This window comes from Acomys russatus, chromosome 15 (genome assembly GCF_903995435.1).
Source record: "Acomys russatus chromosome 15, mAcoRus1.1, whole genome shotgun sequence".
NCBI lineage: Eukaryota > Metazoa > Chordata > Mammalia > Rodentia > Muridae > Acomys > Acomys russatus.
The window spans coordinates 56,623,564-56,630,580 of NC_067151.1; positions in this window are offsets into that span (position 1 = coordinate 56,623,564).

A 7,017-nucleotide genomic window follows, 5' to 3' on the forward strand; every position below is an offset into this window, starting at 1 on the left:
CTGTGGAAAGACTCTACCCAAAGTATCAAAGGCATTTTTGTGGAGAGACGCTGGTAAGACTGAAAAGCGCCTCTGCCTCCAAAATCAACAACGGAACATAAATCTACGTCCTAAAGAACTTAGTCCTAAAGAACTTAGCCCCTAAAAGCTGTTAGTTAAATCTCTGAGACCATTATCAAGCACTTTCTGCTCAGGAGCCCCTGAGCCATAAGGAACAAGTCAGACCCAGCTGGAAAGGCTGAGGAAGGGAAACCCAAGACACCAGTTGGGAGATTGGTTCTATATTCATTCTTCTTTGCCTCCGTTTTCTCTCTCTCTCTCTCTCTCTCTCTCTCTCTCTCTCTCTCTCTCTCTCTCTCTCTCTCTCTCTCTCTCTCTCCCTCTCCCTTGACAAACTCCTGCTTTCTCACACTCTCTCCCAGATGCCATGTCATGCAAACTCTTCAAAATGATGGGTCTTCTATCTGGAAATAACATTCGTCCCCTCCAACTGTTAAAGATGTGATGGGCTGCTAATTGCTGTGTGAATATGTGTGAGTTGAGCCAGTCCGGGGGCAGCTCGGTAAGATATCAACAAATGTCTGAGGCAAGCCCTGCTCTGGAGCTGGGAAATGATAGCGCACAGAAACCAGCCTGCTTGTGCCCAGCGCTCATGAAGGGCCATCCATGTAAAGGAAATTGCTCTGGGGGACTGTGCAACTTTCTCCAGCCTCTATAAAAGCTCGTGTGGCTGAGGCTAAGCTGGACGGTCGAGGGGCCAGTGGGGCAAAGGAGACAGAGTCAGGCAGAAGACCCATTAGTTCCAAATGCAGTCAAGGAAGTGGTGGGAGAACAGAGAAAAACACGAAGGTCAAAGAACAGAGGACCGTCTGTAAATCCTACCTCAGATCTCACTTCCCTCGTGGGATCCCTGAACACAGCCACACGATGCCATCTGATGAGCCCACAGAGTCCGGGAGCCTTGTACCTGATCTTGTACCCATCTCTAGCTCAGCAGGCACCCCCCATTAGCATAACCCATTCAGCTTCTGCTCCGCAGCCCACAAGTTCTCTCCTCACTCCGTCCAGACATAGTGTCCTAGGGAGGAAGGAAGAAAGTCACAGCAGGCGCAGCTAGGCAGCGCCTGAAAGGAAGCCAGTGAAAGCAAGCTGTGGGTGCTTTGCTACCTTCCGTGAACCAGAACTCAGGCCACCAGATGAGAACCATAGGAAGCCAGTGAGGCAGCCAGAAAGATACCTGAAGCTCTCTCTGCTTCTCAACCCCCATCTCTTGGTCTGGAATAAGGAAGAGGAGGATACACAGAGACAGGCACCCAGGGCCCTGTTCTCTACATCCACTGTATCGGGCAGCAGTGCTGACCTTCCTATCAGTAACTCTAAGGTCCTGTGCGGTCAACAGTCACTTCCAATTCCAAGTGGGACAAGGTCAAGACAGGCGGTAGCCAATCCATGCCCCTCACATAGACTTTCTAAAGGTAAACAAAAGTGAAGCGTATCTTTGTTTTTGCTTTCTTCTTGTATCAAATTTTGAAGAGAAGCACATAGCACATCTGTAGGAAGTCTCCTCAGCCAGCTACACTCTAGAATCCTCTGCACTCCACTTCTAATCTAAATCTGACAGACAGTGAACAGAAACGGTCACCTTTAAAGCTGCTTGGGAGGAAAAATAGTAAGAGCCACTTGATGGAACAGGTCAGTGCTCACCCTGCATATGCCACAAGGCTACCTCTAAGGACCCATCCTACAGAGACGAGGAAAGATGGATGAGTAAAGGCAGAGATTGTTCAGCTTGTTTTTATACAAGAGCAGAGGGATTAAGTATTAAATAGTGAAACTGTACTTGAGTGAGTTACAGAAACAAGGACTACTCCTAAACCAAATAACTACATATGACATTTTATAGCCAAGCACTGTTTATAATATCTGATGGAAATCAAAAACAATTAAAATCCAGATGGTCCCATTTTCGTGAAATAAAAGGGGAGGAAGTAAAAACGGAAGGAAAGAAAAGAGAGCCTAAGAACATGCTAGCATGCTTACAGGGAGTCTCTGCACGGCAGCTTTACTGTGCTTCATGATTTTGACATTGCATGGGCTTTTCTCACCCTTTATATTACTTTTTAATCAAATGAAACATGACAGAAGGGAAAAAGAGGGGAGGGGGGAGGAAGAGTACAATTGATAAAGAGAGAGAGAGGGTCTCTAAGATGGGATTCCTGTTTACTAGGTGCCTGCTACACAGGGACCATGGTGGATGTGCCCCACCATTCTCGGCCTTGAAAAATGTCCTGTGGTCTTCCCAAGGTCCCAGGAAACCATAAGCACCCAGTAGGAACATAAGGAGAAGACATGAGGGGCAGAACAAGAGTATGCCTCATTCTGTACATCCTCCTGTTAACGCATCCAGCAAATGAATCAAACTAGAGCCCTTATTACAGCATAATTGTGTTTTCTGAGTCACAGACACTGATTCCACAGGAAAAGGAGGAAGCCCTGAGGAGCCAGGCTTCTCTGTGGGGGCTAGCTCAATCCATTTCCTTAAAGTCCTAGGTAGAGGAGTTTAAATGATTCTCCCTGTGAAGCACCAGGGAACATGTGCTGCCCAAATGGTGGCTGTGTCCTTAAGTATCTCAGGGCTGGCCAGCCGCTGAGAGGGCTGAGTGCAGGTCCTGTCCAGCGCTAGCTACCCCCGCTGCATTCCCCTTGCCCGTTTCCTCATCTATAAAGTGGGTAAAGGAGTACCTACTCACAGCCTGCATGTCACCCCATGCTTTTCACACGTCACTAGGGATGCTTCGTGGTTTGTGCTCGGAGTGTGGGAAGGCATCAAACAAGAGGCAAGGGAGATGCCAGATGAGCCCTGCCTTGGATCCTCACCCCAAGATAACAAGAGCAGCCCACATCTGTCTCTCCTATATACTGAAGGGACAGAGGTAACATCTGGAAAATGAACTCTTAAGTTAGAAGGTTGGGAACCAGCCAGCTGTGACTCTGGCTGCAGCATGCTCTGCAACACCATGTCATCTCTAAGCGTAGTAGACTTTTCCTGGTTTTTGTCACTCGAGGCAGGCATAGATGACCTGTACTCTTTTTCTGTTTTTCAGTGTGACTGTATTTGATTCACACAGAGCAAGGTTGTCATCCTGTACTGTCTCGGCAATATAAGTCACTAAAGATGTGTTATTAAGTCACCGTTCCAAAAAAAAAAAAAAAAAAAAAATTGAGAGACCCATGGAATTGGCCTGTCTACAAGGCACCTGGCACCAATTAGCCCTGGCACTGTCTGAGTGGCTCTATGCAAGAGGGGTTGAAAGTGAAGTGCAGCTATTTGGGGCTCTTTGCTTGGGTTCTGTTGGATTTTTTTTCCATATGAGGAAATGGATCACTGCTGTGTCTTTGGCAATGCCCACTATGTAGCTGTGTGAATCTGACACTCATGCGTCTGTGCCCTTTTGTAGCAGGCACCTGCATTTAGAAGTACACAGTGGTGAGAGGGTGCTATGTGGCTTCTCACTTAATAGCACCCTTGAGGAAATTCAAAGCTATCTGGTTAAACAAGACTGAAAATTCTCCCTATTCCTGGAAATAAGGAGAAAGAGGAGAGGGTAGCAGTAAGAGAAAGGGGGAAAGAAGACAGAAGAAAAATGAAAATTCACTCTATAGCAAGCTTTACACCCTGGGTATGAGAAATTCCCAGTCTGGCTGAGCTAAGGAATCCTTGGCCTGTGACATCATCATAAACTTGGTTCTACTCTTTGTTTCATTTTTATGTTTTGGGGCAGAATCTCACCATGTGGCCCAGGCTGACCTTGAACTTGAGATCCACTATTCCATCCTCCCTCATAGTAAGATTATATATACACCTGTGCCACCACATGGGGCTGGGTCCCCATGGGCTTGAAAAGCAAAACCGTCTACAGGAAAGGCTTCTACAGAGACCCACCCGGGTGCGCTGCAGACAGTGTGTGCTTCTCTCTTCTGTAGCCTTGGTGGGGCTCTCGAGAGGTAGGAAAGTCTTGTCGGCAGAATCCAGGGCAATCCAGCCAAAACCAATCAGAAAGAGGATGAGACACTAAGGTGGCTAACAGCTCACGTTCACGTGGAAGAACCTCATCTCCACGCCCTCCCCTCTCCTCACCCAGGCAGGTATCGGGGAAGCTCTGAGAGCCTTTAGTCACCATGAGATTATTTGGCCTTCAAAAGCACAGCACACAGACACCTGATCTCCAAGCCCCTGGGGGGAAAAATGTGGGTTAAAAAAAAAAAACCAGATGGGTCAACAGTCTTAAAGTTTCAGGCTGGGAAGTAAGATTTAGCTATCAGTGCACTGTGAACACTTAATAATGTATTGCAAATTCCAAAATTGATGTAGATTTTATGACAAGCTTACAACACAAAAACAATAAGCTAGGGAGGTGATGGATATGTTGATGATCCTGACTGGCTCCAATTTCACTCCATAAATATACACAATTATGGTGTATCAAAAAAAAATTAAACACAAGCATGTAATGAGACCAAGGCATTTCCCGCAGCCTACAGAAGACACACACTGGAATGTAAGTTGACTCGTCTGCATGTTGCCAATGGGGGAAAAAACTGAAATTCTTTCATTGTGAAGCATCTTAATGTGCACATAGAATGGCTTTGAAAGCTACCAGCAGATGTTATAACACCGTTTTTAAAAATGAAGAGGTGATTTGGGGATAGTTTGTACTTGTGTTTCAATAAACATAGGGAGACGATGTCTGTGGTTTCCACAAGGTACCTGATGTCAGTGACCATAAGCTAAGACATATCAATGACCCATACCTAAAAACATCTCTAAACTTTTTACATTAGCCAATGTGCTTCATTCTCACAGGCTCCCAGAGTGGTAGGTCCTGCTGTTAGCATCACTTGACCTGTGACATGGAGTGGACTGCCCAAGCACTCAGCCAGGAAATGAGAAGAAAGCTGTGAACAGAGCACTGTGGTGTCAGCACTTAGGATTCCAACCAGCACATGTTTAGAAAATGAATGCTCCAATTTGAAGAAGCACATGATCAGTTGGGGGATGGAAGGAATGAACCTACTTAGGGATGCTACTAGGTCAGTGTCCCAGCTGTGTGGCTCAGTGGAGCTGGCTCAGTGGAGCATCACAGAATATATGTTCAGTTAGTTCTTGGAACTGAACTACTTCACATGGCTGTCTTATTTAATTGATTAATTAATAGGCATATATGTATGTATATATTTAATAGAAATGAAATTATATAGATGATAGATAGATAGATGTCCAATAAAACATTCACATCTCCTATTATAAATGCATCAGAACTTGTCCTGACTTTCTAATAAGTGTTCCACCATAAGAGGTATCCATCAGAGAATATCTATAATGTGAAAACTCTTTTCCCTAATTTGGCTTTTACTTAGCCAAGACTACTCCTATTCCTGTGTTTTCAGCTGTCTGTATGACATTGGTGACATCATCCTGCCATTCTGGAAGAGACCCTGTACTTTGACTTCCATCTTCCATCAGAAAAATGATTAAACATCCGTCTGTTGTTCAATTGCGCAGCTGTAGAGGTCAATACGGTGCTTCATCTCAATACCATCCATTTTACTGTCCCAGGCTGGGTGGGACTCCGAAGGAAGCCAAGCAGGTCAGCTAAGACCTAGACTGAAAATTCTCTGAGTTGAATTGGAACTGAGTTAGTGGGAGAATGGGTGTGGAAAGTCTGAGAACAGGGTGGGAAGGGGAGGCCTAGGAAACAGGGCAAGTTTGTGGTACCCATTCGTCTGATGACTTAGTATTGGATACTTCTGCTCTTCAAGAACAATGAGATAAAACCATGAACAGACATGGGTGCCCTTGACATGCTATGGATTTATTTTCCTTTTGGAGGTGTCTTTGTTGGAAATAGCAGACGAACTAAGAAGATGGTTTCATTACAGAAAACATAACAGTTTCTAACTGCCACAGTGATTCATTCCTAGAAGAGGAGAAAAGGTTAAAATATGATTGCAGGGATGAATGTGACACAATTTAGCTTCATCTGCCTAAATGTGGATCTAGATTAGATAACAGAGTAAATGCGGCCCTCTGTGAATCACAGCAGGCTGCCACAGAATATTCAATCATGACCTTGATCCCAAGACCTACAGACAAGGTTAGAATTTACTGAATAGCAATAAATTCATAAGGTATAGTGGCTCCAATGTAGCCGTTTTCCAGATAATTCCATATGACTTGGTAATCTAGCTGAATTGAATGTGTTTTTATCCCAGTATTAATTATTAATATTAACTCTACTATCATCCATCACACAACAGCTCTCTTTCCATATGTGTGTGTGCACATGTGAGCGTGTGTGTGTGTGTGTGTGTGTGTGTGTGTGTGTGTGTGTGTGTGTACACACTACAGTAGAGTTCAAGAGGTTACAGCAGTAGGATGATAGAAATGCAAACAGGGTTTTTGCTGATAAAATGAGGAACCAAATTGTCCATAGAAAAGGAGCTATGAAAACAAAGTTATGGAGAGCCACAAAGACAGTGGGGTAAACACACCATGCCTATTTGGTACAGCACTGCAACAGAAAAGAAAATGAAGGTTGCCTTTCAACACATTTAAGTGTCAAAGAAATAAGCTATTAACAGCTATGGGGTCTTTCGATGAGAACTAGAAAGACTGCCTGCCATACAATGGCAGTACATCGGAAGTGTCCCTCAAAGGCTCGGGTGTTAAATGCTTGGTCACCAGCCTGCCCTGCTATTGGGAATGATGAGACATTTGGGATCTATGGATTCCAGGGAGGGAGTAAGGCCACTGGGACCTTTTGAAGGAGACACAAGGATCCTAACTCTTTCACGTCTTTCTCTTTGTTTCCCAAGCTGCCATGGACAGCAGACGCCCTCAGCAACTCACTTCCGCTCTGGCATAATGTGCCACAGAGGCTCAAACTACACAGCCAAGAAAGTAAAACACTGAAGGTAAGAGACAGGAAACTGACAAACACAAGGTCCTTGGCTACC